Below are 25,083 nucleotides of genomic sequence, written 5' to 3'. Positions count from 1 at the left end.
TCAGCATTTTTTTTTAGATATCTGTATCTGAGATTTCTGTGGTCAGAAAATCTACAGGGTACCACAAGGAAGCAGATTCTACTGTAAGATTTACAGACTGTTGAGTAAATTCCTCCCACATCACAGCAGAATGATTTATCTGTCAGGTATCTTATGTGAAATAGTAATAAAAACACATTGACTGGCTGTGGACTGTGAGGCTCCTTCATCAGATCAGGGCTGGACGGGACTGTCTTTCAATAAAGGTGAGCTCATACCAAACATGTTTAGTTCGATCAGCTGGACGGCTGAGGGTGATGCCTTACGATAACATGAAATAGCCTCACTGATATGCCTGGAAATATTGTTTCTGTCTTGGAGAACTGTGTTGTGCTGAAGTGAAAATGTCATCCGAACAAACTAAATAAAATTACACACAGTCACTGCAGTTCATGGGGACAAGGAGATGGATGTTTACATCTGATAGCAGAGTTATTCACAGATGGGTAAGGCATCAAGAAATAAACTAAGGGCACAGTGCAAACTTGACTGCAGCAGCTCAGAGCATCACCCTCAACAGCTGAGACACCTGTTACCTAAGTCAAGCAAACACACAAAGCCCAAACTATACTTCTGCACTTGCAGGGTACCATCACATCCTCATCCCAAGTCATCACGTATCACCGCTCTGTTAGTGGACTTCCGTTTCTATGTATAACACTCTAGTTATCCTCCTGTGTCTCTCATTGACATTCTGGGATGTTGAAAACAACAACATTAAAAAAGCACATGGTTGATGGTCTTAATGAGAATGGGCTAGTAACACAGGGTGAGTAATAGATATACAAATGGTGTTTTGGGGTGAAATTCTCCTTTAAAATGCTCATTCCACTGTGAGCATTGTTAACTTTGGTGGATTCTTTTTTTGGGACATTTTGGAAATGCTACTACAGTGGATCCAACTGAAAGAGATTGGCGTTTTGACTTTTTCATAAATTTGAACAGGAATGGGCTACAATACATAATTATAATGGACCTGCTTTTTTTATTTAATTTTACATTTCACATTCCTTAACTAATTAGCACTTGGTCAAATTACAAAAAAAGGTTTGGGGTTTCTGGGGCTCCAGGTAGTTGTTTGCTCAAACTGGCCGGAATTCAGCCTTTTACACTGACTGACCTTACACTGACTGATATCTTGTAGGTCTATATATTTGGTAGATATTTCTGGAATTCGAGCAGTACATGATATGAAATTATTATCCATAGTATAGTCCACAGCTGGTTTATTGAGGTGAAACAGCGGTCCAGTGTAAATGTGGATATGCCTGCTTTAGATGCTTACTCCAACAGACTTCTCACCACATTCTTTACCCAGATTACAGAGGTGAACTGTGTATTAGCGACGGTCATTCCGCGAAGCCTTGTAATTCGTCACAGAAATCACCCTTCATGCAAGATTAATTCCCCGCTGAAGACCCACGCTATGAAAGGTTATAAATTGACTTTAATATTAACTAGCCTTGCCTTAAGGATATGAAGCACATTCTAGTTGGTACACTTTCCCATTTTTCCCCCCTCTCGCTCTGTCTTGCACTTCCTTTTTTTCCCCATCTCTCGCCCTCTCTTCCCACTCTGAGCATGCATCACAGGCGTGCAGGCATTAATGTAATAGAATGTGATAACAAATCCAAATTATACTGCAGAAAAAGTGCTTTCATTTGTCTAACAGTCGCTGAGCGGGAGCTCCAAAATGGGGCTTTAGTAAAAGTAAAGAGATTTTTTTTTTCTTGTGTGTGTATGTGTGTGTGAAAAATAGATCATTATGAAAATCCATGTGTAGCATTTTCCCGCTGAGTAGATTTATAATTTTGTGTCCCCTCTGTCAGCCGTTATTGCCTCAAACAAAGACAAAAGAGGATGCATAAGAATGAGGAAGGGTTTTTTTTTTCCCTCTTTGACTGTCAGGACTTAAAATATATTTCTGGGCTGTCTGTTCCCGCTCTACGTGTGGTGAAAGTCTATCACTGCGTCTCTGCGCTTCAGAATGGCTTCTGCTTGGAGTAAATACAGCGCTCTGTTATGATTTTTGAAGCCTCTTTATGTGTCTCCCTTGATGGAGAACATCAGCCGACTGGAACTCCAAATCCATCCCTGTGTGTGAAAAATGATGAGAGAAAATTAACTTACAATGTGTTTCATCACTTTCATGCTCTCTCCGTCTGCTTGGCTGGGGTCCTGTTGTCAAAGCCAGCAGAATACCTGGAGTCTCTCCTTGAGCGGAGATGCAAAACAAGCAGACGATGGCAAATAGATAGGCTGATTGGGAACTATGAAGTGGGGTAAAACTTGTGTGTGCAACCTAATGTGGATTAACGGGGTCGAAAGATTTGAAGATGTGGAGCTTAGCCCTATTTGCAATAAAATACTTGCACAAACATACTCATCCAAACATTCAAATCCAATCAGTGTGCCAATATTAAAAAGCTATTGTAGCTCATCTGACTGGAAAAGTGTTTTTCTTTCCTGCTCTCATTTGTCAGGCTGATGAGAACAAAGGAAGGAGGCAGTGTTGCCGTTCATCTACCGTCACTCTCATTGGCTCGTCAGCACGATAACAGCAAGTCTTCTACCTGCATAGGCAAATGAATCAAACTGCTGGGTAGTTAAGCACTGCTGCAATATTCTCATTTAGTTTCTTTTTTTTCCCCAAAGAAGTCCCAAAGAAGTTGTAGTTTTTATGGTAGCAGAAAGAATGTTGCTATGGTAAACATGTTGGCAAACAACTGCCCACTTACAAACAGTATTAGCGGTAGACATATTCCATTCCACTAGTACAAGACAAACCCACCGACCCAATGGTTAACTGGACCCTGCTACAATGCTGCAATGTTGGGAATAGATATGAGACTAAGTGTGTCAGTAATCAGCTTTATGATTCATTACTCATTACTCACATATTTGTTTGTGAACCCTGAACCTTAAATTTCAAACTGCGCCATGCATAAAACAATGTTCATCCCATTGATTCAGTGCTTAAAAGCTAAGTAGTTAGCAATAATTATAATAAGGCTTTCTGTGAAGACAGCTGTTGCTGAAGATGACTAAATGTTGATGTTTCACACTGTGAATCCCTCACAGCCTGGGCCGTGACATTTTTTAGTTTTGGTTTTTGTTTCCTGTTTTCTCCTGTTCCCCGTCTCTTTGACCTGTTTTTTCCTCAGTGTGTGCGTGGCTGACTTTCTCCCGCTCCTGCAGAGGACTACACCTGTAATTCATCCCAGCTCATCACTGCAGTCCTCTATACCTGGGCTCTCCACCATTCCTGTGCCAGATTGTTCCGCTTCATGGCGGTAACTCAGGCTCTCACTTTATTCTGTATTATTCTCCTCGTGCTCATTTAACCAGTGTATTTGCTCCTTGGAATTTTTGTCTTTTGTGTTTTTGGCTTTTGGCCTTACCTATGCTCCTCTGTCTCCAGACTCCCCGGTGTGAATGCTCTGCTCTCCTTGGCTCATCCACTACACTACACTCATTTGTTCAAGTTGGCTCTTCTCTGGTTTGAGAACATCTCCACCTGGACTTCTGTGTCTTTCCTGCCTGCTCCACCTTCACCCTTTAGTTGTAGTTTAAATAAAAAATTTTTACTTACCTTTTTCTGGTCTTGGCTTCTGGCATTTTGGGTCCAAAAGTAAAATACTCTAGCCTTATTAAAATCCTTAACGTGCAGTTTTTCCAGTAGCTAATCTCCCGAGTGCACTACTGTCACCATTAGTTAGCCGAACATTAGTTGGTAACACACTCATTGTGTTATGTTATTTTAACCACCTGATGTGACTGACCAGCCTTTACCAACAGCTCCTGCCTGACTTATAGGCACCTTTTGAAATTTGAAATTTTGAAATTTTAATTTTTTTTATTTCGAATATGTAAGAAATAAAAGTGGTCATACAAACAATCAAAAAGAAAAACTGAATAATAATTTCAAACAATGAAGTAATAAATCATGGATAAATCAGTTTACATGTCCGAAAAAGGAGTTGGAAGAAGTATAAACGAATTGAATCCCACCCCTTCTCCATCAATTATTAAACAGTATCAATCCAGCTTCCTCTTTTTTTTTTAAAATATAGACTGACTTTTCTTAACTTAGATTAAATATATATTGATTACAAAAATAAAAAGTACAACACATATATTATCACTATCAAGAAATATAAATTCATTATTTATGTATTTATTATAAATAGAATATAATTAAGTAACATACTTTTTATATATATAATTATATAATAATTTAGATACGCTCATCCCTGTACCTCTTAAAAATCATATTTTTGAACTTTTTCTTGAACTGCTCCATGTTTGGACTTTGCTTAAATTCATCATTCAAACTGTTCCATAGTTTCACACAGACACACACAAACCTTTCCTGGTAGTTCTCACTTCCACATTGTTGAAATAAAACACTCCCCTTTTGGTGTATTTTCCCTCTGTGACTGAACATGCTCTGAATATTTCCTGGTAGTTGATTATTTTTTGTTTTGAACATGACTTGAGTTGTTTTAATAAACTTTATTAGCTTTGACTGTAAAAACAGTGAATGTGTATGATCCTTATAACCAGCATCCTTAATTATCCCGACCACTCTTTTTTGTAGTATAAATAGAGATTGTAGAGAACGCCTGTAATTGTTGCCCCAGACCTCAGCACAGCAGTGTAAATATGGTGAAATTAATGAACAGTAGAGAATGTGAAGTGATGTTTTATCCAGTTCATATTTTGCTTTAATACTGCAGTTTTTTTTTTAAACTTTAGACTGTAAATGTTTTATGTGAGGTTTCCAGTTAAGATTTTCATCAATTATCACTCCAAGAAATTTGTTTTCAGTTAGTCCTTTAATGTCCACCCCATCTATTTGAACCTTTGATTGTTTGTAGTTTTACTGCAATTTCCACATAACATTTTTTTTCTTTTGCTCAGATTTAATGATATCTTGTTTTTGTTAAACCATGACTTTAATTTGGTCATTTCTGAGTTAATCAATTCTATTAAAGTCATTTAAAGTCAAGTTATTTATGTCATCACTTGAACAGAAGATATTTGTATGCGAACAAAACAGGTTTTAAAACATCTGAAAGACTGCATACGTCATTAATATATAAAATGAACAATTTGGGGCCCAACACTGACCCTTGGGGGACACAACAAGTAATGTCAAAACATGTAGCGCAGCAATCTCCTAATTTGACAAATTGTTTCCTCTTTCCCAAGTAACTAATAACCCAGTTCAGAACTACCCACTGATACCATAAAGTTCAAGTTTTTTAATTAATATTTTATGATCTATTGTGTCGAAGGCTTTTTTTTAGATCAATGAGTAATCCAGCTACATACTTTTTTGATCTATGGAGATATAATATATTGAATCTAATATTGCAAGTGATGCTACCTTTTTTCTCTGAATCCATACTGGCTGTTAGTAAGTAGTTGGTGTTTATCTCTTATTTTTTCTATTCTGTTACTGAAAAGTTTTTCAAGAATCTTAGAGAATTGTGGAAGGAATGAGATAGGTCTGTAGTGAAAAAGTGTTTGTTGCCTGATTTGTACCGGCTTGAAATGCTAAGTTACAGATGTATGATAGTGGTTTTGCAATGCCTACAATGACCTTTTTTAGTAACGTCATATCGATGTCATCACAATCAGTAGACTTTTTACTTTTATATTTCATGGTTATTTCAGTAATTTCCCTTTCATCTACTGCTGTGAGGAACATTGAGGGTGGATTTCTTTGAATGAACCTTCCCACATCACCATCCGGTCTGTCTTGATCAGGAATAATACTTGCAAGGTCAGGTCCAACATTTACAAAAATATTATTCATGTTGTTTGCTACAACATCTTTATCATAATCCTCTTTGTCATTGTCAATATAGTAGCTGGGATAACTTGTCTTTATAGACCATTTTTTTATTCTACCCTTCAATATGTTCCATATTCCTTTAACATTACTTCTATTATTATCAAGTATTTTCTTATAACATTCATTCTTACTGGTTCTTATAATATTAGTTAATTTATTTTTATATACTTTATATTTGTTCTCTGCCTCTTTAGTTTTATTATATACCTGAGTTCATAACCCTCCAGCTCGAAGTCATCCCTTTATCTACATTGAACCAAGTTTCAGATATTGCAATTGAATGATTGTGAAAATTGTTATAGATATTCCTTGATGTGATTGAAATTTGCATACAGGCTTCTGCTATTGACATGAATAATCAACAACTTCCCATATGTATGAATGCTTCTGTTGAATTGTTCTGTAGTGAAGTAGCAGCAATTGTTTCTGATGGAAGAGTAAAAATTATCGTCCAGGTCTATTTCATATGCCAGGTCCTGCGAATCATGATCAGTATACTCAAATGTTTTCAGTTCCAGGTGATTGTGTTCTTTGACCAACTAACAATATATTTTAACACCAAGGCTGGACCTCTTTGGGTTGGTGTCAAATGCTGAAATCACCGACAAAGCAACAGCATTTGACGGCTTCGGCATTAGAATGTGCAGGTGTGCTAGAACATAGAAACTGTGAAAATTGTCAGGTAAGGTTATCTGGAGGTCTGGAATTCAGGGTGTAGGCTATCATTGTTGCTATAGTTATTATTGGTGGCTAGCATTTGCAGTAGTAATGGTTCATTTTTTTTTTAAATGGCTTGTTTTTTACAAAATAATTAACTGTTCTAATTTTTTTCTTGTAAATGTTGAGGATTAATGAAACATTTTATAGAAGTGCTCTGAGTCTGCTCTTTTAAAACTGCATAGTTCTATGCCAAAAACCTTAAGTTCATCCTTCCCTCAAACCCCGGAGGCCAAACAGCCTTCTAACAACCTATGGAAACCCTAAAATAGTGTTTCAAGTGAATGAAGTGTTGTTAAACCTTTGCTCAGTGCCAAACAGCTTTAAATGTGAACTTCTCAGTGAAAACAGTAAACCAAAGCATTAGTCGAGTGTTGCATTTGGTTGATATTTACCTGGTGGAGTTGAGTGGGATGTGAATCTGATTAGGAATACATCGTGTTGTGTAGGATGGTTCAGATGAAGCCAGTGCCAGCGGGTATACTGTGCCGATTAATATTAAATGTGAGAATTCTCATGCCAAAATGTCTTTTCTGGCACCGTAAGAAAGACTCTGAAGCAGCATCACAGGACAGCAAGCAGCTCTTTACCACAGCGTGAGGCAGGTGTCATTACAGGTTTGTCAGATGGTTGAGTAAAATCCTCCTACACCACACTGGAACGATTTGTCTGGTCGCACATCTGATAGAAAAATGAGCAGAAATAAAACATAATAATGAGATGTTGTCAATGAGGAAACGCCATGCTATAACAGGTGGACAATAGTAACAGATTTTTTATGAAAAGGGAAAAAAAATGACATTTAAAATGTCAGAATAAAGCTGGGGTATGCAGTTTTCTGGAAAGGGCAATAAATAGATAAATGAAAACTGCAAAATTTGAAGAGTGTCCTTGTACAAACCACCACGGACCATGGGGAGACAAAAGAATCTCCAAACATAGGCTAGATTTTATAAATCCCGAAAACAGAGCCAAGGAGAGGTGCAGAAGTCTAGTGTTCTCTCAAACCACCAATTATGACATTTTCAAAGAATATTAAAGAATTTTTGCCCCAAGACACCAAAAAACAGTGTCTAGCCAAGCCAGTGACAGTAGTTGAGTTTTCTTTGTTTAAGTGCTGTATCTCGAGACAATGTGCTGATGTTACAGATGCATTCAATCTCTCGATTTTAGGGTGTGTTCTTTGGAACTCATCTACCGTAGGTACCAGGTACCAGGTAGAGTGCAAAGTCACATTTCTGAAATATCTTTCTATTAAATAGCTAAATCCCGCCTAACCACTTCTGGTTGTTACTGGCTGTGGCACGGACACCCTGACAATGCCTGGGATGTCAATGCTGCAATGATTTTCTCCCAGGAGTAGTAGATGAGTTGACAAATCTTTTTAGAGGCCCCAGCACACTTTGGTCAAGTCATTGCAACTTGTGAGGGCAGTGGGTGGGTGATAGCAGAACAATGCCATAGCTGCTGCAGGAGTAGATGCCTTCAACAGACAGAGACGTGGGGTGGTTTGCGCAAATTTAAAGAACTTTGTACACCGAGGATATCTTTGTCTGGAGCCGGATGTGCTTCAATTATACCAGGAGATGAGTCTGTTGCATCCACCTGCATAGATTGGCTGTCCCAATGCAGCTATCAGTCTAGATGAAATGAGATTTAAGGTGCACAAGAGGAAATATGAACATCAGTGGTGTGGAGTTCTCAAGTGAATTGATTGCACAGGATACTGTGACAAGTATGCCTCTTTCTGCTGAAGTGGCAGCATTAACTTTCCTTTTACAACATTTTGCCACAATCATATGTCGAGTTTGGACCATTGTTATCCCTGTGTCACTCAAACATTTTGTGGTTTAAACTTAAAAGTTGTCCAATTAATGCAGGTTGCAGCCTGTATATGATGGTTTAAGTGTGTACGGTGCTACAGGGACGAAGACCCACACCCTGACAGCAAGTGCTCTACTTGCTTTCAGCTTTTCACACACACACACACACACACACACACACACACACACATACACACACACAGTAGAAAACCACACAATGCTAATAAAAGAAATATTCTCACACCTGTGTTCTTCATTATATAAAGAAACACAACTAAACATCTTTGTCTTAGTCACAGAAAACTGATGAGGCTTAACTGCCTTGCTAAGTCATCATAAAACACACTTTATTCAAACTCAACAGAAACAAAGTAAAACTCACCCAAACCATCTTGATTACTCTTGCTAGTAATCTAGTTTGTAAGGCTGCTGTTCCAACAATCACCAGCTCCGGTTTGGTTGAAATAAATCCTAAATTCACAAAGCTAGATATAAAAAACATGCTGTTATTCCCCACAGTCCCTCTCTGCCTGCTGGCCACCGGCTGTGTACAGTCCTGTAACTTCTCCCTCTACCACAAGGTGTTGTGGTGTCTTTCAGCTCAGCTACCTGTCTCCACCAGAAGAGACCGGAAACCAAGCTGTGGTGGTGCATGCTGTGCACTACATACAATGAGTTTAATAGGAAGAGGAGCACCTGTATTCATGATGGTATTGAGAAACATACTTTCAGGATATATAAATACCCTGGTAACCGTAATACCATGATACTGAGCCTGCTAATCTCACTCTACTTTGGGGCAGAGTTGCAGTTGTAGTGAAAGGCTAGTCAAGAACAAACTTCCAAACCAGAAATAAAATGAAATAAATTGCAATCATGCATCATGCAAATTTCATTGCTTTCTGTCTGAGCACACCTTAAATCTTGGTTTTGAGATACCCATAATGTAATTTGTCTGAGGCTCATGAAATAAAAAAATTGAATCATACATACAATTTCACCTCAAAACCCCATGCTCTGGGGCCTTATAAGGGCCTATATTCTATAGAGTTATGAAATATACTGACAGTTGTTGCTGACATTTTACTTTTTTAATCCAGCAGTCTTATATCCTAATGTTCTCCACACAGATAAAGGCAGCTAATCACAGGGAGAGCTGAGATCACACACATTCAAACACAATAACAAATTAGACAGCATGTTATCTGATAGCTGATAATTATCTACATGGCGCTGCCACAAATGCCAAGTGACATGCTACTCGTTCCATATCTACAACACTCACACTGGTTTAGAAGGAAGCTATTAATTATCAGGGGGTGACTTTTACATTTTTAGAAAACTGTCACATTCTATGGTTTGTTTCTGTGAGTGGAGTTCCCTGTGATTACAGAGGATTTGGGCCAGTGTGGAGAGAGATTGAGCAATGAGTGAGCTGACATTTATCAAATATTTGCAGATGCTTTAACTTGTGAAGCTATAAGCTGAATTTAATTGATTTTGCCGTCTGGCTCACTGCGCTGTGGAGCCCGAATGAGTAATCCCTGCCATACTGTAGAACGTGTGTATGTGTGTGGGGTTGAGTGTGTTGTACTTCTTGCCTTATGCCAACCATTTTTATAACTTTTGAGGTAGGCTAGTTACATTTTTAGATTCCGGTTTGATATTATAGGCATAATTCATCATATCTGCATCCTTACTAAGAGTAGCATTAGAGGATCAATATCATTTTCATGTACATTGGAGGGAAACAATAAAAAATTGGGTTTCATTTCTCTCTCTTTCATGATCAGTTCTATCACATATGATAACGCTGTGCTTACCAAAATAAGGGCTGATATCTAGGAAAGCAGCAAAAAGATGTCAGACATACATCTGAAACTATGACACAGTTTATCCTTATTATCTAAAGAATGTATTTGGTTGTTCTCATCTTCAGCAGACTGAAAGAAACTACAGCTGAGGTCATATTTACACCTAAAAGATTCAAACTCAAGATTTTCACAGCTCCGCACTTTTTTATGTTACCACACATTATGTGAGAGATGATCTTAAAATATTTACCAATAAAGGCATTTATTCCAGCTCTTATTAAATAGAAGAGATTGTCAGTGAGTCAGAAGTTGAAATACACCAAGTTGACTCTTTTTAAACCATTCCAGAAACTGATGGAATCATTGTGGAAGCTTTTAACAGACTAGTTGTCGTAATTAGAAATTAATTAAGATGTAACTTAGTATAGTAGTATCAAGTGCTAACAGTTCATGTTTGCACTTGATACTGTCATGTCTAGGAAGTGATGTTGATTTGGTTTTTGTCTTGCGTTTATGTTGTCTTGTGATTTCCTGTTTTATTTTGAAATTCTAACTCGTTTCAGGTCGCTTTCTTCCTCCCTTTGTGTGTTTTCCCGCGAGTGTGATTGTCGGCCCGGCCCTGATTGTCTCCACCTGTTTCCCCTTACCTTGTGTATATATAGTCAGCGTCTCCGTCCTGTGCCAGTTCGTCTTGTCTTCTCAGTCAGAGAACAGGCGTCATTTCCATGTTCAAATCACATTTTTGTTTGTTGCTCGCTTCTGCTTATTGATCAGGTCAAGTACCTTGTTTTTTTTGTTACTTTGTTGGACTCTTGTTTTCTTTGCTTGCAGTTTATTCCTCATCTGAGTGATTTTTTGTTGTAACTTTTTGCTTCCTCGTCTGAGTGATTTCTTTGTTGTTACTTTTGCAGCCTCTTCAGAGTGATGGACATGGAAATGTCCAAGCAACCCAGCCAATACCTCAAAAAAATAATTGTGGAACTTCCACAAGTCGGGTTCCAACTTAAAAGTACTTTGCAACAGACTGAATATCCCAGGAGTGTCTGTGCAAAACATTGTATGCAAAACAATCTTAGAACCAAACCAATACTGAATCCTTCAGGAAGAAGGAGGGAATTATCCCCTAGGACTGTAGGGTTCAACTACACCCTAGGACAACACAGAAGGGGCGGATAAAGGACTTGGAGGCACAAGGTACCAAAGTGTTTAAAATCCACTATCCAGAGAGCCCTAAATTGCCAAGACCTAAAAGGCTGTTGTGCAAGGAAGATTCCTCTGCCTCAAGACTGGCATAAAAACATAAGACTGAAGTTTGCTGTTTGGCCAAGTCTCCGATTTCTAGATCCACTTCAGGTGGCAGAGAGAATCAGTTCATGTGGATTCCTCTTATGCACTATATCTGCAATATAGCTAATTGTCATTTTATCCAGTGATCCATGATACATCTGTGTAACCAACACGTGCTGAATTTTGTACCTTGCACATAAATACGGCGCTTTGCACCCATGCACTTAATGCCGTGCTTTTTATGCCATACAGTTATCATTGTTTATGTTTCTGCACTTTTGTCCCCTGTATGAATGGTTTTATTTGTTTATTTATTCCCCCCTTTTTCTTTCTTGCTCGATATTTTTATTGGCTGTTACCTGCTAAGGGACTATGGATGTGAATTAGTAGTCCTGGTAACTCTTATATTTACATTTATGTTTTATAGTGATGTTCATTAATATGTCATGTCCCTTTGAAATAAACATTATATTAAAAATAGGAGGCCCACAAACCTGACTGAGTTACATCAATTCTGTCAGGAGGAACCGGCCAACATTTTGACAAAGTATGGTGAGAAGTTTGCTTAGGGCAACTCTAAACACCTGATTCAAGTGAAACAATTAAGAAAGCATGATCATCAAACACTAACAGAGTACATAAAAGCTGAAATACATCTGTCGTTGTTATGGTCCAGCAGTTTTTAAGGACCCACAATGCAGACGCAGGACACAGGTAGTGATATATACTGTTTAATGTTCAGATGGAGAAGATAGTAAATAGGTAGCAACAAGGTCTTTTCGTGTGAGTGTGAGAGTCTGGGTGCTTGATACGACTGGACGGGGTTGGACGCTGGACGCTGGATAAAGCTTGACAAGGATGGATAGGGTTGGCAGATCTTGCGAAGCTTGAGACAAAGAAAACACTGGTTCAGCAGGATTCCCAAATATAAGTTAAAATCTCTATCTTCAGAAAGGACTGATCAGAGGTCAAGGTGTTACCAGAGAGAGGTTTCACAACAAACTGGCGAAAAATGGTGAGGAGAGCTGGGTTTTTATCAGATGCTTGCAATCAGAGTGGATGAGTAGCAGGTGTGTGATGAGCTACAGGTGAGTGAGGAGTTCAGCTTGAGCAGAGTGTAGGTCAGCCACACCCAGCCAAAGACACACAGACAAGGGAAACAAACTGGGGACAAACATGTAAAAAGAAGGGAGGGGAAACACTGGAGAAACAAGGGGAAAAAGATACAAGACGCAGATCCCAAAGGTCGTGGCGATTATTTTGAAATAATCTGTCATGGAAATAAAGTAGGTACCTTCTTGACTTAATAAAGGAAAAAATATGGTAAAATATGATATATACTGTTTTTTTAAAAAAAAAAAAAAGAAGTTTGAATGCCTTTAGCTTGGGTGTATTTAAAAATATGGTCTCAACTTTTTCTCCCATAAATGTTAAATTGTTCCTTTAACTTCTCAGGGATTACATTCAGGATATAGATTGAAAGTTTTGGTTTAGAATTCGGGAGGTCCTCACAAGCATGATAACTCAGAAGGTTTTAGTATTTGCAGATGTGTGCAGGTGTAAACGTGAATGGGGGTGTTCAGATCCACACATGCATCTGTGCATGCAGTGTGTGTCAGAGGTTTAATCAGCAACATGTTGGAGTAATTAGAACCAATCAGCTCTGCTAGAGTCAATCACGCACGGCTGAGAAGACAGTGGATTTACAACAGGAAGGAGGGGATGAGAGGAGGAAGGGAGAGGGAGAGGCAGGCAAGACACAGAGAGAGAGATGAAGGAATGGGGCTAAAGGGAGACAGCTTGATCCATGATTGCTGCTGGTGAGCAAATTCTACTAAAATCACTGTCTAAACTTACCTCATAACAAATTTGTTTTGTTCTTAATTTTTGGGAGGTTTATTGACCTCTCCTGACACGTCTATTTCACTGCTGCCATGTGTTCTTCCTGCTGTTTGTATAAGTGTAATAATAGAAATAGAATGAGTGTAGAACTGGCTCTCCCATTCAAATCAACATAGCAGGATAGTTCAGCCCGTTCTCCTACCGGCTAATCAGAAATCAATGTGTTGTCATGCCCTTCGGCATCTCATATCAATGCCAAAGCCACTCTTTAGCATCTGTATGAGACGCACTGGGCTCTTAGCTAACACGGATGGGAGAATACTTGACACTAGGAGCAACCAATCTAATATAAAAAGCAAATGAATCCATATAAGTCAGGAGGGAGGGCACATAGCTGTTCGTATATCCTACGAGAATGCACACACAACAGTTAGTATGATATCCTGCGAATTAGTGCCCCACAAATGACTTCACATCCTTAATTAGCTAATTTTTAGGCAATTTTCTTGTTATCTTTTAACTATTTTCCTGCCATTGACGAGATTTTCCGTAAATCTGTGTTTTCACTGTCATAGTGTACGGGATACTGTTACGGCTGTAGTGCAATAAAACCACATTTCCACGTCCAAAAACAAACAAACAAGACAATCTTAGGTCACAGGGTAACCACAAAGCACCGCTGCCCACCGCTGCAGTACATTTTATGCCAAGTTACTGATTGCTTGTTTTTTTGAAAGAAATCCAACCAATAAAGCTTGTTAAAGGTATCAAAACGCAGCACAAAAGAACTAATGACAATTCAGGTTTTGAGGAGTTAATGTAAGAGTACCTGTTAAGTAAAACTCTACCTTTTGAACTTGTTTGGAAGGTGACTTATGAGCAATTAATGCACCAAGTTATATGTGTAGATATAATTAAAGATATCACTCTGTATCATTTTACATGGTATTAATATAATTGCAGTAGCCGTGCATGCTCAGTCTGTGTTGAAACACTTAGGTAATCATTAATGGGGTGTTGTAACTTGTCTGAACTTATCTCTGGGAAATGTCCAGATTTGTCCTACTTACATAATCACCTAAACACTTATGTAATCATTGAAATTTAGTTAAACTAGTTTGAAAAATATGCTGAGAAAGGATCCGCAGATAATGGAAGCAGGTGTGCTCATCTGCATTGGAAAGAACCCAGATTTTCCCAGAACTTCAGTTTGAGAATTCATATATTTCCCACGAAATCATGAGCCAGTTACTTGTGTATTGGTATGAATTACTGGCTTGTGTGCATGGAACATAGATGCTGCCATAGAGAGCATCATACACAATGAAAAAGTGGAAACAGTCTTTTCATATAAATCCCTGGGCATTTTCTTTGATGACCATCTAAAATTTAATATGAATGCCGAAGCTGTTGTGAAGCAGGGGCAGCAAAGAATTTATCTTCTCTGCAAACTAAGCTCCTCCTCTTTCATCCTGTCATTTTTACAAAATTTTTCATTGAGAGTTTTTTAGATTTTTATTTTATTTGCTGGTTTCAGAGCCTGATATTTAAAGACAGTATTGTAAAAATCTGTTCTAAAATCATTGGAGTGAAACACAGAGACCTATGAAAGTTTCCAGGCCTCCCCGGGGCAAAGTCCTTGCAGGTGGATTTTCTCTGATGCCATCAGGGTGTCGTAATGCATTACCTGCTTGCAAAACGAACTGCCATTCTCAATCTTTTATCACTTCGGCAGTCAGACTCTTAAATTCCCTGCAGGTGTTTAACACCTGTATATGGTATGATTCATACTATACTGTTACATTGTGTATTATATCAACTATTGACACTTTATTATTATCCTTGGCTCCTGGAGCACTTGCTGGTATTGTGAATCCTGCTATGTGTGTTTTTGTGCATGTCAAGTCAAGTCAATTTTATTTATAGAGCCCATTATCACAAAACATTCTTTGCCTCAGAGGGCTTTACAGTGTACGACATCCCTCTGCCCTTAGACCCTCACATCACCCAAGGAAAAACTCCTGAAAAAGAACCCCTGTAACAGGGGAAAAAAAAGGAAGAAACCTCAGGAAGAGCGGTAGAGAATGATGAGGGATCCCTCTTCCAGGACGGACAGACGAGCAATAGATGTCGTAAATAACAAATGAAATACAATCACGGCAAAAAAGGAAAGAGAAAGAGAGAGGGGAGGAGAGGGGGAGAGAGGCACGGCAATAATAGAAACAGATGCATGTCATATTACAATAATGGTAGTTGTGAAATTATTAATTGCACTCTATGATGATATTGAGGGTGATGATAACAGTCTCATGCATATGTTGATAGGGAGGTGTCCAAAGGCATGATCACAGCATCGGCGCAACCAGGACCAAGACCGCGATCAGGGTGAGCGGGGGGCACAGTATCAGTACAGCCACAGCACGAGCACAACCAAAGGCAGGGTCGCAGCATCAGCACAGCTATCACCACGGTCAGGCACAGTCAAGGTTACGTCCAGGATCCAGGAAAACTAGGGAACAAGGGAGCAGGAGTGCTCCTGAGAGGCAACAGGATTAGCGTAATGCAGTTCAACAAACCCAGGCTCTGTAATCGCGAGTCCCAGGTAGTGAGAGTACCACATGGCTATTACAGATGTAAGGCTAAGCATGTATTTGTTTTGTAGTCTTAACATGCTGCTCTTAACTAATTACCCCTTGTGGGATTAATAATGTTGTTTGAATTGAATTAAATTGTATATCCACAAATTTTGGTCTCTCAAAATCAGTCTCCCATCTCGCGACTATTGCACTGGTCTAGGTAGGAGGCACGGTGGGAAGGTGGATGGGTCACAAAACACAGTATTTTCTCTCTTAGGAGACTGAGGTTCACTACTGTGTGAACTTAACTTGCTTAAACCTATCCTCCATAACTTTACATTAATTGGGCAACTTTATGTTATGGACGCAAAATCATTTGTGGGGCGTCAATTCGTAGGACAACATATTTTCTGTTGTGTGTGCATTCTATCAGATATCAGACGAACAGTTCTATGACAGGTCATTGTCCACCTCCCATCCCTCATGACCTACAGTGGATTTATTTGCTTTTTATGCTAGATCAGTTGTAGGATATGTTGTACAGTTACATCAAAGTCCCCATCATGGCTGTGTGAAGACATTTGTCAACATGTAGTTAATAGGAGAAATGATTCACTTAAACAGAAGGTTAAAAAATTGTCAAATGGATTTATAACTGGTTAAATAATTTAATGAGGCTTTATAGATGAGTTTATAAGCCATTAAGACAGACAAATTTAAAGTACAAAGTTGCTCTCTGCAACTTCGCAAAATTAAATGATTATTAACCATTTTTAAAGTCATTAGTTACAACTAGAGATGTTCCAGCTGTATTTGAAGGATTGGTATATGGCCTGATGATCACATTTTTAATTGATTGGGATTAGTTATTTTGAGCATGTGCCCAGCCCAACCCTTTGTTTATGTCCACAGTCACATAGGTGTTGTAAACAGAGAGCATGGTTTGCAGCAGATATTCAAGTTTTATTGTAATTCTGCTTCTCCAATAAGTAGAAACTTATGGTATCGCTTTCTACAAAGACCACATCTATGATGCATTATGAAGGAGTTCATTATTACAATTCATCAATATGTACCTTAATACATTTTATATGTACCCCGCTGTGATGGAGCGACTCCATCATTGACAGTGGGCAGTGCGCAAACACATGCCACACACCACACATTCTGTGCTCCCCTCCATTCACCCAGCAAAAGAAAAACCCACAACAATCTCTTTTCCTCTTACCTGTTTAAGTAGCAGGACCGAGGGTGCACGCTTCGTTGTTCTGTTCCATCTGTGCGCATACATTCACACACACACATCTCCATACATGTGGCCGCTCAACAGACACTGTAGGCTCACTTGCCGTCCTCCATATCTGGGGTCGACTGGCAAAACAGAGCTGTTTCTGCAATTAAATAGAGCGCACTTGCGCACTCTCAATGTATGTGACACCCCCGGGGGGGGGGACTAAGAGTATAAAAGGGGGCCATCTCGGCCAGGTATGGTAGTCATGTCTCGGTTGCAGAGGAGGTAACAAGTGAGTGACAAATTGAGCTGTGTTTTTGAGAGAGAGAGAGTCAAGGAAGAACCCCTTTTAATACTATTTGGTGCTTCTCATAAACATTTATATAGTGTTTCTTTTTTTTTCTTTCCATGGTTTTCAACTGTTTTTTTTCACCTTTGTAAACATCAGCAGTATCAGCATAGCAGTTTTCACACCTTGGGAGGCGGGCACAATAAAATTGCATCGACACCAATTTTTTTGAATATGCCATAATTTTTCACGAGTGAGGAATCTGTGGAAGAACCCCGCAACACCCACACATATACAATGATAACTTATGATGCTGCATGGACTGTTATATCATAGCATGAGTCCTTATATGAGTCCTTACTACAGTTGAGTGTTTATGTGTGAATAAGTGAGTGTAGGTATTTATAATGCATTATGAGCCCCATCAGTCAACCTTTATTATAACTAGCCAAGAGCATCCATAAGACACTTTACATTTATAATTCACTATAAGTCATATCAAGATTTTTTTTGTTGATATAGTGCATCAGTAAGCATGTGTGTTTATGAGGGTAGACATATAGCATTATGAATGCATTATAATTCACTATAAATGACCTCATGGCCTCATAATGCATTACAGATGTGGTCTTCAAAGGAAGTGCTTCTGAAATTTTTCTTTTTTTTTTTTTTTTTTACATGTTCAGCTGAAGCTGCTACACCACTTTAAGTGGAAGTGAAATTGTTGTTCATTTTTAGGTGACAAATGTAACAGATTTTTTTCTGGGACTTGGGGACATTTTAATGATTTTAGGACATGTCTAGGACTTCAGGACATTAGGAGCTTAGCTAGGATCTCTGACAGGGGGTTAGTTGGTTTTTTTTTATACAAGCTTCATTTTGATGTTGTTTTATGCACCTTATGTATACTAAAAATCCCAAAACATTCCCCAATATGTCACTTTTTTATTCTGAATGGAAAATGATTGGGGAGCCAGATTTGGTGTGCAGAATGTAAATTGAGTATAAAATATATGGGGGAAGAAAGAGAGAGAGACAGAGATTAATAAAACATGGCACCAAGGGGGCATCTCTGGTCAAACCCTGTAAACGAAGTGGCGTTGTGATAAAACTGTTACGGGTTAGGACCACTGGGTTTAATTTATCCACTTCCAATATTATTATTATATTAATATTATATTATTATCCACTTTACGGTCACTCACTTTTTTTCCTTCAGTCATGTAAGTTTTATTTTGTTTTTAGTTGCTTTTCTTTTTTTTTCTTTTTGTCATTACTTTCTGTGCTTTCTCCTGCTTTAGGCCATCCCGTAGACCCAGAGGAGGGTGTAGGTCTGCTGTAGATCTGCTCAAGAGCTCCTCCAGCCTCCACTGTTATGGGAGAGGACTGTTCATTTGGGTCTGAGGAGCAACTTCCCATTTAAAAGAGGACATAGCGATCCTTCTCACCATGCTGACCAATACTAGTCCATTCCCCAAAGTCCCCTCAGATTATTACTATTATTGTTTTATTATTATTACTGCCGCCTGGTCGCCCAAGCAGTGGCTGATTATGAAAGTGTAATACCAAATAAAGGCAACACCTGAATAAATATCTCCCCCCCAGGTCCCATCTTGTAGAGCAAAGCCAGGTTAAAATCTAGTATGAAAGCCTTTACTATTTCAGTTGATATTAATTATACAGAATGAATATTCCAAAATGAATTTGTGCCTAATCAAATGACCTAAAACTAATTAATTATTACTAACCAATACACACGAAATGTAGAGTGGATGGCCAATGGGGGCCCAGAGCTTATTTTGCCTCGGGCACATAGCTGGCTCATCTGGCCCTGAGAAAGAGAATTAAAGTGTGTGGATAAACAACAAAACTAATTATTCACTTTAGTTTTAAAAGCTTCAACTATGATAACAAAAGGTCTTTAGTATCAGTGGTTTTCAAACTTTTTAATAATGTACCCCTCATGAAGTGTTTTGGGCATTTTTTTGTTTGTTTTTTTCTTTTGGGTTATATTATTACATTTACAAAGTCAAGTAATGTGTAACCTCCCAGAATTATTCATAGTTTTTATTTTTCATTAATTCACAATGTGTCACCAAAAAACACCCCCGATGGTTCTTGTGTCTCGAAGACACCTTTGGTGGACTGACATCATTATGTTTACAGAGCATGAGCAAATGGCAAACAACACAGTCCATCATGATGGTTAGGATTAGTGAATGGGCCAGATCTGCACTCCAGGGTGGAGCTTTTGTTAAGCTGTACAATATTGCCCACTACTTTGTATGTTAATGAACTGCGAAATATTGAGCTTTATATCTTGTCAGCGTCCTAGAAGTCCCTTTTGTAAGTTTTGTGAGCCTTTGTTATTTTGTCCGTTTTTCGGTTTCTGCACTCTGCCTTTTGCCTGCTGTCTTTGTACCTCTGCCTGAGTTTTTTGGGATCCCCCATGGACCAACCTGGTTTAGCATTACAGGACAGATTGTTAATTTTTCCCAAAGTGTCTGGGTCTGCTTTTGGGTCCAAGCCTGTGGGTCAGTGGTTTTGACAGATTTGCTTTGTCCTTAGCCCATGGAGTCAAAGAGTGAAAACTTAGACATCATCACTCTGCCATTGTAACAGTTTGGGTCCGTGCTTCTTGGATAATGGAGGTTTCGAGTGCGTTGGAGGCAATAAAGTTAGTCAAAAAGCATACAGCCACAGGTGTCTGGAGTTTCCACAATGCTCGTCGTTTATTACAAAACCACACATCAACCTTGCAAAGCCCGGTTGTATAGCAACAATTTTATTATACATGAGCAAATAGTGAGCACACATGGTGCCCTAACGTTACTGTTGAGAGGCTAGGAAGACAGGAGCTCGGTTACAGGCATCCATCCAAGGAGAAACAAGGCTCCATCTAGTGACCTACCTTAGTAACACAATATGTCAGGTACATTCCTCAATTTCAGCTGTTACACATTGCAGCCCAAATTGTGGTTGAAGGTAGAATTGTAGCTTGAATGACAAAAATAGAGCGCTACTTTTTCATTCTTTGACAGCAATGATTTTTTTAGCCTCCTTATTTGCATTTTTTTGGTAAAGTCTGCACCATAGGTCTGTGGTCTGCACAAGCCTGTAGCACACATATCCCCCGAAGTCTGCATGTAGTTGTGGTGCACAAATCCCAGAGTATGGACTACTTTTTAAAATTACCATTTATATAAAATCTCACATACCCCCTGCAGTTCTCTGAGGTACCCCTTGTGGTACCCGTATGCCCATTTGAGAAGCACTGAATTAGACCAACATTGTGTCAGCGTTCACAATAACACTGTTACACAGTTCTTGAGTGCAGTGCCAGAACAGTTCCACCTGTGACTGAGGTTGATCCGGAGCAGAGAAGGTGTGTAAACTGTATCTCACGCTTGAACTCATCATTTATGCATCACCGTTGGTATAAAAAGAGAAAACGGCAACAGATGTGCGCAGCAATCTGTTTAAGCTTCGTAGCCGGGAAGAAAAATCCAATTTAAGTGTGTATACCGGGGATGCATTTTAACACCAGGTGTAAATGTAATCCAGCTAAATCAGAGCATAGACACAAGCCAGATATGAGACACATGCTGGTGCCAGTTGGAGAGGAGGCCAGAGTTGGAGAAAGAGGGGATATCAAGGGATCATATCCATCCTTTTGTTATCCACCGCTGATCCATTTACTGCTTTAGTCAGAGAGCTGGCAGCCACATCCACAGGGAAGGAAGGCAGAGTGAAGGATGGCTCCTGAGGAATAGGAAGAGCTCCACCTAGTGGTGGGAAAAAATCTGTAATTAATGCAAACACAGTGAGAGAGAGAGAAAGAGGGTGACCACAGACTTGTCATGTAGTGGCTGTGGCACAAACAAGATGGGAAAGGGAAAGACTCCTTTTAATGCAGCAAAGAATAATTTAGTGTGCTTGTGAAAGCACAAACCTTTGCTCGCAACACACACCTACACACAGAGGCTAAATAACATGTTTTTTTTTTTTCCAAAGCCTTCTTTTTCACCATCTGTGTGCTTTTTAATGACAACCAATTGCTCATCATGCCAGGGTCAGCCCCTTCTCTCCACATTCCAACACACAGTCATATGCACATGCACTCATCTGACACGCAGCAGCATAGGAGGTGTCAGGCAGGTTCACCTTGCCTGATGACAAACACGTCTTTATTAATATGGGAGGCCGCTTTGTTAGCAGATTAATTTATCAGCAGTAGCGGTAGTGGTGGCGGTGGCGTTTGTGTCTCTGGCAGGGAGAAGTGTTTGGTAATTTATCAGGCGCTGTTGATGCAGAGCTGCGTGCAGAAACGTATGCTGCATGGCAGGTTATACGGTGTGCAGCTATAGTTTGCCAAGTCGGGTGTTACTGTATCTTCCTAGAAAGGAGGGGGGGATTCTTGGCAAGTGTGACGCTGTGACTCAGGTGTGAGATATGTTAATGTACACACACACACACACACACACACACACACACACACACATAGTGAGAGGCAGATCAGTCACACTGCTCCTGATGTTGCACAGTGGCCAACAGCAGCTCTGAGCCCTGATCATGTGTGACTGGGAGAATGCTGAATAGGGTGTATGTGGAAAAGAGCATGTATATGTATGTACTTAACCTGCCCTTCAAAGGTCGGTTCAATCAACCACACAGATAGTTCTCGTAGGGGCTAAATAGCTCATTCTCAATCCGAACTCGTCAAATAGTGCTGCGCATGACGCCAAAAGCCACCTTCCACGTCAAACTGGAACATGGCTGGACAGCGCCAGATGAGAGCGCATCTGTACAGAACTGGTGGCATTGTTATGATACACTGGTGGACAGTCGGAGGTCATTGGGACCGCCACATAATGCAATAATAATGCAGCTGGACGGAACCGGTTGCATATGAATGAATCTCTGAAAGACAGCAACAGGTAATAACACTGCCGGTAACCACTTTATATAAGCAGCGCAAGGTGGATGGGTCTCACAAAAAACTGACTTTCGTGCCATGTTCCTCTTTTGCCTAAACCTAACCGTCTTTGACTTTGTCGCCTAATCAAAACCATCGTGTCAGTCTGCACTGTTGTGTAAATATAAAGATCATCGTGCTTCATCCCACCACATGTGCATTTGTTGACATCACGGTAACGGCATCCTGAGGCGTAAACAGCTGACGCAGGAGGAGATCTAACACGTCATGAGTAGACACAGAAGGTCACTGATAGAGCGGCACCATGTGATGGCACCACATAACATTATTTCCAGCAGGTAAACACCAGGCTGGTTCTATACGTCCAAAGATCTTTGAATAGAGACAGGCTGCTGATGCTACTGAGTTTATTAACGCCGTTAGTTCTCGTGTGTGCATTCGCCATTTGATACTCACTGCTCACCTTAAGGCGCAGGGGCATGGTGCTCTATTGTTTTTTACGTATCCGAGGATCGTTTTTTTTTTAAAGCAAAGGCCTCTATGTACCACACTTGAGGATATTTATCAGAGTCCTTCTTAAGTTACACTATACTTCATACACCTTTTTTTTTTTTTTCCACAAAGGCATAATACTCGGAAACACCTCTGGGCGTTAAACGTTGTGTTAAATGTGTTTTATCGGACTTACCCATAACAAATTCATTGGTGGCTACAATTTTTTTTTTATTTTACATGTGACATTTTTTAGAAGGAGGGTAGATGGGATTTTTTTTTTAAATTTCATTTTCAAAACTATCATTGACATTTTGCTTTTGCAGAAAGCCACACACTGCTGTGTCCTTGAAGACTTGATTTATTTGATTCAAGGCTTCTTTTTTAAACAAACCTCACACACACACGCGCACATGCACACAAACCACATACTTTACATCTAAGGTTAGAAAAGATTAACCCCCTGTTCACATGGACTTCCATCAGCTTTGTATGTCTGACATGCACTCTCTCTCACACACACACCCCCACACACACATACACAGAGGTATCAGCTAATCTGCTGTGGTGCAGCCCCAGTGTGTCCACAGATAGTAGCCAGCAACCCAGCAAGGTGTTTACTGCCATATGCGGGGAGATAACAGTGGTTAGTGAGTCCAAACACACACACACACACACACACACACACACACACACACATACAAACAAACTCATACACTGATTATTGTGCTGACTCTCTGCTGCTTACACACACACACACACAGGCTCACAAACACTGTGGTGCATCAACGCAGATACGCACTGGACACATGCTTGCGTGTGTCTACGCACTCACACACACACGCACACATGCTCTCACACACAAACACACACACACACACATCATTACACAAAATGTGTTTCACAAAACAATCGAGAAACCAAAAGTGCTCGTGCTGACAATGGAGAACACAAAAAAGATAAAGACATTCACACACATACACAGCCAGATATTAAGACATAAACACACACACATGCACACGTACGCGCACACACACACACACACACACGCAGCAGCTTTTGTTTAGCTGATGGTCCATTATCTAACCACTGCCAGCCCTTCTCATCAATTTGTGTGTATTTGTGGACAGCACACCTCCCACTGTGGCTATAAGCTTTCTGTCACACTACAGTGCTGCTACATTTACTCTACACACACCCAAACACACGCACACACGCAAACACACGCACACACACACTTATACACAAAACAGCTATTGTTGCAACCATAAACCAAATGAAAAACATCTTCTGGTATTGCTTGGATGAAAACAGGAGAATATTGTCTTGACAACAAAAAGCATCCGTATTGCTTTGTCAGAGGTGGAAGCTAAACTGAAAACAAGAGTGATGATCCATGCCACGGCCAAATGTTTACTGTAATGTATGAGCCATCTCAACAATGTATGCTTAGCAGGTTCGTCTGAACTGTTTACATTATGATGTGTGCTGGCTCTTTATGACCAGGCAAACAAAAGCCTGTTGACTGAGCTACCTGGGAGATGCTATTTATTCATATGTTGATTGTCTTGTTTGCACTTGATGTCTTGTTGATGTGATGTTTTATCTTGTGCTGTGTAAAGTGTTTAGTTAGAGGACCACAATAGAAACAAGCCTCTGGGCTTCATTGTGTTTATATCCTGATTTGTGATGGATGTAATGACTGCAGTGCACTGCTATATGTGTTTTTAATCATCAATAACTTCATCAATCAAAAACATGCCAGCTAGAAACAATTTATCTGAATCAGAAAATTTAAATTAAGAGGATAATGTGTTGAGTAAAAGTTGTAAAGTGTGTAAAATATATAAACGATAAAACTGTGCCATATCCTACAATGCAATGTATAAAAACCAGTATGCAAGTTCAAAATATAAGATATATAATATAATATAACATAAATATGTGTGCAAAGCATTTATTAGTTATAAGGCAGTTACTGCAGTTAGGCCATGTTTAGATAGGAAAGTACCGACAAAAAAACAAATAAACAAACAAACAAACAAAAAATCTACATTGATATGATAACATTGTGAAAACAATACATGGATCTGCAAAAACAACCAAAAACACCGTAGTAGCTTGATATAATTAACATCTGCACATAGCACTTATTTTTTTTTAAATTGCTGTTG

The sequence above is a fragment of the Plectropomus leopardus genome, chromosome 9 (genome assembly GCF_008729295.1).
Source record: "Plectropomus leopardus isolate mb chromosome 9, YSFRI_Pleo_2.0, whole genome shotgun sequence".
In the NCBI taxonomy this organism is placed as follows: Eukaryota; Metazoa; Chordata; class Actinopteri; order Perciformes; family Serranidae; genus Plectropomus; species Plectropomus leopardus.
The sequence above is the reverse complement of the archived record's forward strand: the minus strand, read 5'-3'. Positions refer to the sequence as shown.